The sequence below is a fragment of the Octopus bimaculoides genome, chromosome 9 (genome assembly GCF_001194135.2).
Source record: "Octopus bimaculoides isolate UCB-OBI-ISO-001 chromosome 9, ASM119413v2, whole genome shotgun sequence".
NCBI lineage: Eukaryota > Metazoa > Mollusca > Cephalopoda > Octopoda > Octopodidae > Octopus > Octopus bimaculoides.
In genome coordinates, this window is record NC_068989.1 from 40610992 (window position 1) to 40624597 (window position 13606).

The window sequence follows — 13606 nt, forward strand, 5'->3', positions numbered from 1 at the left end:
ACATGTAAACAACACGTATTTTATAGTTTATAAGCAGTGAATATGCATTTAATGCGATAAACAGCACATTACAAATTAAATATTTCTCAAAATAAAAAAAAAACTTTATAGCACTAAGTTTAGATTTATCCAAAAACAAAATAGCACATAACAAACTGAATATTTCTAAAAAGCAAACATCTCCAATATTAACTGGATAACGGAGCAAGTCCTCCGCACGAGTGTAGAACAAACTCCACCTAGGACAAAACCCCCATAGTTAAAGTGTGAAAGTGGACAAAACCCCCTCGGTTATATTTTTCGGTTATTTTTCATTTTTTTCCCCTATTACTTGTTTCAGTCATTTGTCGGTGGCCATACTGGGGTACCACCTTGAAGATTTTTAGTTCAACGTATCGAACCAAGGCATTTTTTCCTTTTTCCTTGTTGCAATTATTAGACTGCGACTATGTTGGGACACCACCTTGTAGTCTTTTTAGACGACTGTACGGAACCCAGAATTTTTTTTTTAAGTCAAAACCATCTCACTGATATATTTCGTCTTTTGTGGGGGTTTTTTCTTTGTACTTGTTAAATCATTAGACTGTGATAATGCTGGGGCACCGCCTGGAAGAATTTTTTGTCGAATGTATCGACACCAAAACTTTTGTTAGGTAATTTTCAACCGGCACATGAAGTTAAGCCTAGAAGGTCACTCAACATGGTAGAAATAACAAAACAAGTAAGAAATTCCAAACACTTGGTTTTAATGTATTTGTAGCATCTTTGCTTTCATTTGTAAAAGAACTGCGAGAAAATTCAGCCGACAGGATTGCACGCTATGAATCATTAGCAAAACGTGTATGTAAATATATCACCTCAAATTATTCTGATGTTTTCAAACGCATTGTTACAAAGAAATTTGCGGATGGAACAAGTGATAGGGCTTTTTGAAATGGGTTGAAAAATTTAGGATAGAAGTTCTAAATCAAGTCTATGACTGCTTGATAATCCAGTTAAGCAAGAGGATGTAGCCATATGAGCAGACTGCGAAAAGGTCCAAGTTTCTGTCATAACTGATGAACAATTCAGAATTTGATGAGGAGAGTATCAAACTTGTATCGCCTTACAAAGACAATATTGACCACAAATAAATAAATGAGTGTTATCAATTCAAAAAGTACTTACGCGTTAGGAAATCGTGGAACATAGAAGAAAATTCACCATCAAAAATGCAATGCACAGAAGTTCTTCAGTTTATTTGTGAGCAACAATTAATTGATGTGTTCCCTAATACTCTTTTCTACTCTAGACACAAGGTTCTAATTTTTTTTTTTTTTGGGGGGGGGGCAGTCGATTAGATCAACCCCAGTACGCAACTGGTACTTAATTTAGCGACCCCGAAAGGATGAAAGACAAAGTCAACCTCGGCGGAATTGAGTGTTCCCTAATATTACCACTGCACTTAAGCTGTATTTGTCAATGCCTACCACGAGCTGTGAAGCAGAAAAGAATTTCTCAAAGCTTTCCTTTATAAAGAATAAATTTCGGTCTACCATGACTGAAGAGCGCTTAAATTCTTTATGCATATTGTCTCTAAAAAATGATATTGCAAGGAAACTCTTGCATGACAAAACTGTAAGGGAATAGGTTGCTATTAAAAAAAAACAGAAAAAGAGTATTTTGTAATTTTCATATCTTAAATATCAAATTAATATTAGATTATATCAACTGTGGTATTTGTTATGTTTTATGTCTTTATTCTATGATGCATCACGCATGTACATAAAGTTTCCCTGGAAAATATTTGTTCACACCAGTGACTTTGAGTATCACAATCTGAAATGTAGTGCTTAAAATTGTAAAGAAAATTGTGGCGATCTGCCAGGGAACAACCACATTGACAAAGATATTGGTGATTACCCACACCTTGTTTCTGGTGGAAAGTGTGCTCACTGTCAGACTCATCTTTAAGGACTCCACATCACCACTTGGGCTATCAGGGCCTCAAGGCTGGAGTTCGTTGCGGGGGCAAGAACATTCTTTGACCCTTGGATGTTATCCTACTGTTGTTGGTCATATAGGGGGCCCCCATAACATTTTAAGCTTCAGGGCCCCAATATTGTAGATTCGCCACTGCCAACCATAGTTTTCTCAGACTATAATAGTCAATGTATTCGTATTCTTTGTAAAAAGATGGTAATGTGTAAATAAATGGAGATGTAATTGACGATTATCGAGTGACCATGTAAAGGCCGCTGTCAGTTGAGAAAAGTGACATAATGGATCAGAGATCCAGAGGCTGGTGAGTGAAAATATTCGCCAATGTGATGGATTACATCGACCCCTGTGCACAACTGGTACTATTTTATCGACCTCGAAAGGATGAAAGGCAAAGTCGACATCGGTGGAATTTGAACTCAAAACATAAAGACGGTCGAATGCCACTAAGCATTTTTTCCGCAGTGCTGACGATTGTGCCAGCTCGCCGCCTTAATAATATTAATAATAATATTAATTAACAATTTCATCTACTAAAAGTACAATGCCTGAACAATCTTTTGGGGGATTAAATTGACACTCTCAATCACCACATTTGTCTTGATTTGATTCGAGATTATATGTTGATAAAAACGGATTGCAACGTGGTCGATTCCTACAAACATTAGTGCGCATATGCACTACTATATCTGCAGTATTATATTTGTACTGGTACACCTCACTATTTGTTAATCGAATAGAGCCCCTTGCTCTAAGCTAGTAATATACGTACCAACTTCATCTTACATATTAGCTTTTCTTCTCCTCGTCATTCTTATATTGTCACCTTAAAACCTTGGACAACACATCTTCCCCAATATTTCGTACCCAAAACTATATATAGTAGCTATTTACTCCCTGCTTAACATTTCTTAAAAAAAAAACACTCAGATGTTCAACCATAGCGAGTAGTGTGGTTGTGACTGACATGTGCGCCGTTTATCCTGCAGTTATTATGGAATTAAAATATATTAGTCATGAAACATTTTTTTTTAAAATTAAGTCGGGGAACGAGAAGTACCTGTTATTATGTTTTCATCTTTTAACAAATTGAGATTGATCTGAATGTTGCGAAACCCCAGAACTTCGGGTGAATTCCTGAAGCATAAACCGTAAACGAGAAGCAAACTGGGAAGGTGGACGTTCATAGGAATCCTTGTAAAGGAGCAGACTTAGTTAAATGTACCCAAGGAACAAGTCATGCTATTACATCAAGTGAAGTGATAACACTACACTACAGTATTCGCTTTTGTTATATTTTTTATTTTTAAAGGCGATGAGCTGGTAGAATCGTTTGTGCGACGGGAAAAATGCTTGATGGCATTTCGTCCGTCTTCATGTTCTGAGCTCAAGATCGACTTTGCTGAGGTTGAATTTGCCTTTCATCCTTTTGAAGTCGATAAAATAAGTACCAGCTGAGTGCTAGGGTCGTTGTAATCGACTTACCCCTCCCCCTAACCTGCTGGCCTTGTGCCAAAATTTGAAACTATTATGTTTTTACTTTTAATAAAAGTAGTAGTAGTTGTAGTAAAAGCTTCCTCTCAACCCATTTAACGGCAAGTTTCGCAACCGTACTCGTAGATTCATCCCATTCACATTCAGCAAAATCTCACGATTGAATTAAGATTCGAGAGCTTTCAGCGGACCGCTGGCCAAGTGATGAACACTCGTCTTTCCAGGAGCCAAGTCGTAAAGTCACGCACCACAACGTAGGGGGAAACAATAGGTGGCACTAATGACGGACGATGCATGTTATTCGATACGGTTTCGATGGGTTACTATTTAGTCTGCTCCTTGAGCAGAGACCGCTTCTGAAAACGTGATCCCGATTCTGCCTTTCCATTAAACACAGTGGCTATGAAGCAATGGAAAGCTGATTTAAATCGATCTGAATGATGAGTAGTTACACTCAAGATCTAAGATAGTAGCAAACTACTGTGATATGTAGACAAGCGTGTAAACAGTAAAAGCAGTAATATAAACTATTAAAACGAAAAATTCTTCAAAGAGGGAGACCTCTTAAGGTTGCTCGTGGAGACCCCGCAAAACCACGGTCCCCCTGGCCACTAGGGTAAGTGCACACTCCACACTGTCTTCCTTTAGTGTTATGATAGAAGTTGTACCTACTTCTCGATAAAATGAGGTGTTTGGGAATAAATACTTCGTTCGCAGGAATATAAAGGTTAAGCGTCAAAGAATGAATTGACAAATTTCCATTGATTTGTGTATATCTTTCCAATCACTCAAAGGCAACATTAAATGTATGGTGATACAGTTCTCTCAGCAGCAAATGGAATTAGCTAATGGTTTAATGTTCTGAACGAAACCGATTAAACTATAATCTTGCGGTGGGGCTCAAAGGAATAAATTCATGTTGTAGTCCAATTCCAGTAATCGATTACTTCGTGACATTGGAAGTTAATGATTACAAAATAAATTCTTTACTAGGAGATGACTATCGGCAAAGAATCAAGTTAGTTCATTGTTAAGAATTACTGCGAGTAAATAATCAGTAGTAGAAGAGTCAAGAAGTGTATTTTTTTAACAGATGTATATGTACATGTCGGAAACTACTTTTGATTCAGCTTATATGATTGTGAGAACGTCAGGATATTAAGCAAATGATTAAATTAATAATACTAACAAATGGAAATGCTCACACCAATTTCGTTTTTAATAAAGCATAAGACGTTTGCTGATTCGTTGAGTGTGAATATAAATTCAAGAAAAATACAATAATTGACTTAACATACGATTGGTATTAGATAAGTACAAAAATAAAAAAGAATCCGCCAATTAATTAAACGTATTAATGTCTCAAGTATTGCTGAGGCAGAGATATAAATGATATAGTGAAGGAGCGTGAAATTCTTCCCAGATAAATTCAAATAGTTCTCTGTAAGTTGAAGATCTTGAAGAAGTTATAAATGGATTTGATAAATACATTGCATATTAAATTCTATATTCCAGGTTATATGCAAATCAATAATATAAAATTGAAGGGAGAAAAAAAATGTAAATTCTTTGGTTGCATATGTTTCGAAACTGATTAAAATGAGATACTCTATTTGGATATAATCGCATCGAAGTAATCATATTACCAACTACAAACACAAGATATTCTGTTATTTTCTATTCTAAAATTCTAAAATTATTATGTATCGGCTTTTAGCGTGCGTCAAGGATCTTCTCAATTATGTTGTAATGCTTCGGTTAATAATAGGCAAATGCAGTGCAATACATACGTACGAACATAAATATGAACGTATCCAATTAATTAATGGCACAGGGGACGATGTATATCATCAAATGGTTTTCTTAAATGTTCGTATACTCTGTCACGTGTATACATTTGCTACTTATGTTGAAGAACATAGAAAACTTCAAGCACACATTCGTGAAATGATATCTGAACGCTTAAATATCAAAGAAATGACAAAATTCACTTTATGTAGGAAAATAGAAACATACACACACAATATTAAGGCAGAAAGAAAACATATATATATACCTAAAGTATGTGTGTGTTTTATGTATAATTATATATATATATATATATATATATATAAAGGGGTTGGAATGATAGTGTATAGAAGAAAATATTATTCAAAAGAATTCCAACTCGGTTTGTTTTTATGTTTAATTTATATTCTTATAAAATTAATGTGAGATATGGAATATATAATATATATAGTAAAATGAAATGAAGTATTGAATGCCTTATTGAATAAATGAAATATTGAATATTAAATATATAAGGACTAGTATACTTTCCTGCTTTCTAACAATCTTCAAGGTCCCGTGTGATAGAACTGTTTTAACTGTAGTTGACTTACAGTTAAAACACTTCTGTCACACGGGACCTTGAAGACTGGTAGAAAGCAGGAAAGTATACTAGTCCTTATATTATTTAATATTCAATATTTCATTTATTCAATACTTCATTTCATTTTACTATATATATTATATATTCCATATTCTATATCTCACATTAATTTTATAAGAATGTAAATAAAACACAAAAAAACAGATGTTGAAATTCTTTTGAATAATATATATATATATATATATATATATATATATGCAAACATTCGTTTAAAGATAATGCAATATATTTACGTAAAATTTCAGATTTACTACTATAAGAATATTGAGAGTAACTTCGAAATTTCCCCGTTTGTCGGCTTCTTCAGACCGTGAAATCTTTGCAATCACTGATATGCTTTGATTCAACCTGTAGGTGACTTCTACGGTTTAGAATGCAGAGTGTCTTAGTTCTGTATTTATAGAACATATATCATCTTGAAATATAAGATACTGGTTGTGTTGGATGAACTAAGTAACTATATATATATATATGTACATATTATCATGATTCTGTGTAAGCAGGAGGTAGATGGAAATGTGAAGATTGAGGAAAGCGACAAGCATGATACTATTCAGTTGAGGGATGGAGTGAGATTTGGAGACAGACAATAATATTTAAGGGGCGTACTGAGGTGAAACGTTTGGAACATGGATGTAAATATCGAAGTCACAAACAATTTTTCCTTATATAAAATACTTACAAAACCTTTCACGCATATATGCAAACAAACAAAAGCTGAAAGTGTGTGATCTGAGAAAAAATACATACAGGACTGATGAAATCATCCATCCAATCTCATTCAGCGTGTGAATTAAATGAAAATGTCCCAGATATATGCTGGAGTCTTTCTTCAAGAACCTCGTCTCGTCAATGAGGAATTCTCTTATACAGCAGGTATACACTCGGAGACAATGACCTCATAGTTCGAGGAACTGGAGCACACTTTTGGAATCAATGACTAAGCTCATACAAAAAGTTGTTGCACACGAATCTAAAAGTGTGCACAAATCTAAAAGTGTGCTCCGCCAAAGTGACCCTATTTGTTACAAAGTATATCAGCAAAACCAATGTTATGGTTATCTTTGCTACTGACAAAGCACTCAAATGTGCTAGGTTGGATTTGGCCAAATGATTTCAGACAGCCTACTACATCTGTAGCAGTAATAATGTCATGGAGAAATCTTTTGGTTCTGACATCTACCAATGACGACCGACCAAGTATGTTTGGCCGAGAAATCAATTGGACAAATGGGCAAAGACTTCTCTGAAACCACAACTCATGAGGTAGTACGAATAATATCAGAAACAAGCTCAAAAGCTTTTTCAAGACAATTTTGCTCGATAATTTCTATCCGCAGAAGTCCTAGAGAGCGACATTTTGGCAATAATTTGTAACCTCCAGTATATATCATGTACTCGAAGGAATAAGTCATTCGAGAGATGAACTTGAAGACATCAGTGCAAGCGATTCTGTTGATCGTATTCACAGGCTCATGTTACACAAAGAATGTATTTTCCTTTGTTACTTCTTCCATCCGTTCGTACAGGGAGACAAGAAGTTCATTGTCCAGTTGAACGAAACGTCACCTCATATTATTGTTGAAATTCCAGAAAATGTGAAATTTGTTAAATTAATGTAAGTTTTAATGGTAATCACAGGAGTCCGGTAAAGACTGTTCCATTAATTCTTGATGAACAACCTTCAAAGATGATTTGCTTACAGTGACCAAAAGTTTGTGCTGTGCGTACTCTCATTTCCTCCTTCAAATCAATATCGCCTGTACAAGTGCACAGTGTACCACACGTTGGATGTCCAAGTGGATGCAGAGCAAAGCCATATGATGTGTTTTGCTCAAGAACATAACACAACACCTGGTCCAGAAATCCCCCCTCCCTCTCTCTCTCTCTCTCTGTGAAATACACAATTATTTACTGCAATATCCAATATGAGCTGACGGGCGAAGTCATTAATCTCCAAACAACCCTCTCATAATCATTCAGGTACTTCTGCTGCGTCAGTTTGCTTTAGATATATCCATAACGTATATGGTCTCCTAAATACTTAAAATGCTTAACTAATTTTTTTCTTACGTTTTTGTTTTTTCTTTCTCTTGTACTCGGCGTAAGTATTTGGAAAGATTTATAACCGGAGTAGAGTCTACCACTTCGATAATTCACCAGTTAGTGAGACAACAGAAAAATGAAAAGCATATAATATTCAGTAAATAAGACATTGCTACAGTTTCGCCTTTTCCGAAATGCTGAAATTAAATTGGTTATGATATATGAAATTACCAACAATATCGATGTATTGCAAATACCATCGTATTTTCTTATACTATTTACTGGTTGTACTTTAATATGCACATATCTCTGCAATAAATTGTACTTCTAAAGAATACAGCATGTCACATTGATGATTACGTATTAACCTCGACAGATTTATGCTGTAAAAGGAAACAAAAACTGAAAGCGCATCTTTCAACACTATTTCAAGCATATTAAATTTTTGCATAATTTTCCTGCTATCCATCATTTTACGCTACTTTACGGCCGATCATAAGACTAATATATAAATTCTTTAGTGAGAAGATTTTTCTTCTATTTTCTTTTTTTATTTTACTGCGTGTGCAGGGAAAAGATTTAAGTTTTCTTATAATTCTGTCAATCGTAAGTTAGTTTCAAATTAAATCTTTTTTAGTTGTTCACATTGTCTTCAGTACTTTCAAAATTGAATTGTTTTAGTACCGGTTTATATGGTTGGTGTATCAATGTCGAGTCTTTCACATTGTGTCAAGATGTTTATTGATTTAATGGACCACGACAACTCATGCAGTGCTTAGTTAATATATTTCTCCTGGGATATTCTTGAATGTGAAGCATTTCTAAAGATTTGATTGGCATTTTGAATCGATCACAACAGCAGATGTTAAAAGGATTGAAATTTTCTTTACGGCTGTCTGTTCTATCGAAGAATCTAATCAAAATTGATTGATCATTATAATTTCTAACCCTGTGATTATAGATTCTCACAAATGTCGAAAGCGTTAAGTGGTGAAATGTAAAAACGAAAAAAGCAATCATTCACAGGATGCAACAATTTTAGAAAACTAACAATTGGATATTGATGATAATTTGATTTATTATAGAGAAATGAATAATTTTATTTTAACCTGTTCTTTTCACCTGATACGGAACACTGAACCTTACTCAGTAGAGACCTTTGTAGAGCGTGACTAGACGTTATCTAATAGTTTAGTAACCGACGGAAAATGTAGAAATATTTGGTTTTGATGCAAAATAAGAATTGCTGGATAGTGCGAAATGAGATTGAATTTGTATTCCAATAGCAAAGTATCAATGAAAGACAAAACTAGATGCTTGTTTCTTCACACCATTTCAAACGTATTCAATTTTTGCATTATTTATTTGCTTCGTGGGACTATCGCTTTGAAACTGTCATAGAAAGGAGAGAATTATATCTTCTGCAAATGGCCACCACTGAGATACGTTTCACAACACCGCCTCAGGAATATCTGTCTCCACCATTAACTTTCGTAGGTCATCAGTTTCATCTTGTGTATCGCTGCCAATAACACCAGTGTACCTGAATGGTCGTCGTCAACTGTTGGTTAGCGGAAATATCTCAAATATAAACTTTGACACGATCTGCTGTTCACAACAGCAGTGGTCAGCATTTCACACCCTGCGTTTTGAACATGCAATGAAATTGAAAACAATTTGCATTAAAATTGTTGGACGTCAAGTAGTGTAAAATAATGTTTGGCAGTAAAATCAAATTGAAGTTCAACAAATTTGCAATACTATTGAAATATGAGCATTCGTTTTCCTTTTACCTACATACATAATTTCCATACATTTCGAAGCACCATTTTTACAGAAATATATAGATTAAATAGACTTACTGTTCAACCAGTAAATATTATAGGAAAACGTGCCATAGTAATTGCAATACATTGATAATCTTCAAAATTTCATATAAAATCCACAGTAATTTGGTAATCGTAATTGGATACCATTCGAGAGTGCTGACACAAGGAGTACACAAGTAAGATTGATGTTTGTTTGATATTTTGTTCAAAAACCCAAAATCGTCCATTGAAAATGTAGGTTACGTGTCATATTTGAGTGGAGTATAGGGAGAGACACTTAATAAAGTCTTTAGTCGGATTAGTATTTATAATCTTACATATTCAGGTACATTTTGTGTAATGAGTTTAGGTGTATAGTTTGATTCGCTCTGTGTTTGTACATCTGCCATTAGAAAAATAAATCCTGTTTTCCAGAAATTAATACACCATATTGTAAACTCCTATACAGAATTTAAAACTCTGCGAGAGTCTTAACTTCTGTCTATTCAAGGTCTTATATGCATTCAGAATAAAGGCAGAGAATCCTAGGTTGCACAAGACCGTTGCCATAACTCCTCACACCAACAGGCTCTACTCTATGGTCTACAATATTACTACCTCATCTCCCTACCTTTATGCCGATATAACAGTGACTGCCGCTCCTCAGAGCTGTCTGGTTTTTTGCCATCTCCATCCAGGTACTTCGATTTAATTGGCACTACTCGTCGTATACTCCATATTTTGTCTATGACAGGCTCTACACTACATTTACGCCTGTCCTTCATTTCCCAAACGTTGCAATCATCGTCACACAATTGTTAAAGAACGACAACAACAAGGTCGATCTAACATGTCACAATATGTGCGGTGGCAATAGATACTGCTCTCTTTTCGAGACCAATGAAAATTCAGTATTTTTTGTGCTTTAGATATTCATTGAAAGCGAAATAGCTTATTGTATCATCAATATTACACACGTTTTTCACATCGCATACTTAAGCAGCAAACTGCTTTTCAACAATATTATAAATAAAAAAACTTGTCCGTTCTATTGTTTCGGTTACTTTCCACTGTCTCAATTCTGTAGATAATAACTAAATCAAGCAAATATTATTTGTGATGTCACTTGACCTGCAACAAATCCCAGGCTAATTTCCTTCTCTTAAATCACATTTTCCTCTCTTAAAAGACGAACGAACTTCGATAATGTAATCTTAGATATATACGCTGTTTGAGAAACTGAACTTTAGTGACTGAGGGATATTTTATATTAAGTTTCATTGATATAAATGATTTGAAATACTAGCCATCATCAATAGTCTGAGAAATGGAGATTTTGTACGTATTTATACTTCAATATGACGCGGTTTATGACATTTCAAAAGGAATTCCACTAAGTTTGTTGACAGTTTTCTTGTTTTACTTACTTGAAACGGTTATTAATATTTCAACGTTCACTTACTCCAGGAATAGTCTTAGACCTGATGAAATAGTTGGATAAAAATATCTGATTTTCATATTTAGCGAATATATCTTAAATACATTTCAAATAGTGCAGCCTGAATAAATATTTGTTTTCAATATCTTAGTTTTAACGAATTAAAATAATACTGTTACTGTACACGATTCATTGTCTTAGATACAAATCTAATCAAGAAAGGCAATGGCGACAAACTCGAAATTTAAGGTAATTAGAACTTCTTAAAAATAGAATCGAATAGAAAGTGGAGTTTTATTTTTGACAGTATTCTGACAACTCCAGACATGTTTCCATGCTACTAAATTTCATCACTGAAAATCTGTCTAGCAGTTAATGACAGACTTTAGAAAACAACGGGATATTCTTTTAAATAAATTCCATCTATATATTTTCTCTTTTGAAAGCCAGTGTATTTGCAATACTTAGTATTCAAGTATTATAGCACTACTTTCTTTTTTTCACAATACGTTTCCTTAAAGTTTAACATCATTTTAAGATATAATGCGATATAGTACTTAATATTCAAGTAAAAGAATGGATTCTAAATGAAATATAGAAAGATATAAAATATAGCCACTAAAAAAAAAACACCTTAGAAGACAATACTTATGAAATAATAACATAGCGTCTCCTTTAAAAATATAGGCAGTTGATAATATTCAATTTAACCATTTCCATTTAATTTTTCATTTTGCTGAAACTCAAAAGTGTAAAAAGAAATGATGTTTATATATTCATCTATTACATGGTATAGATGTAAAATATTATATATGAAAGCTGTTTTATATAAGTATGTTGTAATTATCAAATTTCAGCTTAGATTGGATAAATCATTATTGCCTTTATCATTAAGTAAAGTGCAACAGTATTATTTTCTCAAACCATACATTGAGGAAATAAAACATCAGAGACATAAAATTATTTTCTTCTATAATTATTACACATACTTTGGAAGGTTTCTTATTAGAGTTGCAAACTGCCCCTGCAGAAAAAAAAATGGTATTGCAATTATATTTTGTCTCTTTAATGTATTCCCTTGAATATTAAACTCAGTCAATATAGAAAGCGTTATGAAATATGATACAGAAATTGTAATATAATTTGACTCTTCTTGGTGTTTGGATGCGTATAAAAATTCCGTAAATATATATGAAAGATGGTATTAGGTCGACATATAGAGAATATTTTCTAGCAAATAAATTATCCTATTTCGATAACTTTCTGCTGTTTTACGCCAGTTGTCAGTGGTGCTGGGGGACACAAACACACGCACACACACACACATATATTCGGCGCGCTTTGGTTGGTCCGTGACTATAGCAGAAACCTGCCCAAGGTGCCACACAGTGGGACTGAACCCGGAGTCATGTGGTTGGGAAGCAAGTATCTTACCACACACCTATATTTGGAGACAAGAGGGGAAGAGATTCATCTTTATATCAACACGAGAGTGACACTCGGTAGAGATACTTCAACACTCTATTCTGAAACATTTACATCTACTGGATAATAGGCACCTAAAAGTCGACATTGAATGTGGACACGTCAGAATACCAAACAATTTTGGAACAATTGAGTAAGTTTGTTTTGGCATCTTGCAAAAATATAGTTAAAAATTCGTGGCTTTCTGGCTATGCAGATATGATTCTGAAACATATTACCTGAAACCATACTATCATTGAAGTCGTGTGAGTGTGTATGTGAGAGAGAGATGGATAGATAGATAGATAGAGAGAGAGAGAGACTCTTTCTTTATCATGTATGTGTATCAATATTGCTTAGAATATGTCCATTCCTATGAGTGTATATTCCGTATTGCTTACGTTGACTTTACCTCATCCAAAATTCAAATGCTTATGAAAAATTATGGTTTTCGTTCATCTGCATAGCAATCATATAATTTCCAAACTGACTATGGAATTTTAACGGTGACCGATAGTATTATAAAATTGCAATTACCCCATGTTATTAAATGATAAGCAAATACGGTTAATAGACTTTATATATCGATAAAAGCGAGACGGATAAAAATGTACTACGTTATGTTTTTTGACTGAATAACAAGAATGTTTGTATTAGATTCCTAAGAGAAGTCTGCGAAATTGATCATTTCTGTAATGGTAATCGATGGCATGAACTCATATTCACTGTCTTGAGATAGTTGAAGAAATTTGGATGTGCATGCACACACAACGGTGTATTTATGGGGAGAGAAACTGGACAAAATAATGGGAACAATTTATTACACGAAATAATTGTTAATATATACATATGTAACATATATATATATATATATATATACATCTCTATGTATATATACATCTATATATATATATATATATATATATATATATATATATATATATA

General features: G+C 33.8%; 1 protein-coding gene across 1 annotated transcript in view; it reads left to right on the forward strand.

Annotated features, from left to right (window-relative positions):
• The window catches only part of LOC106872657 (QRFP-like peptide receptor), a 199243-nt gene that overhangs the window by 19323 nt on the left and 166314 nt on the right, over positions 1-13606 (forward strand). The window lies entirely within an intron of this gene.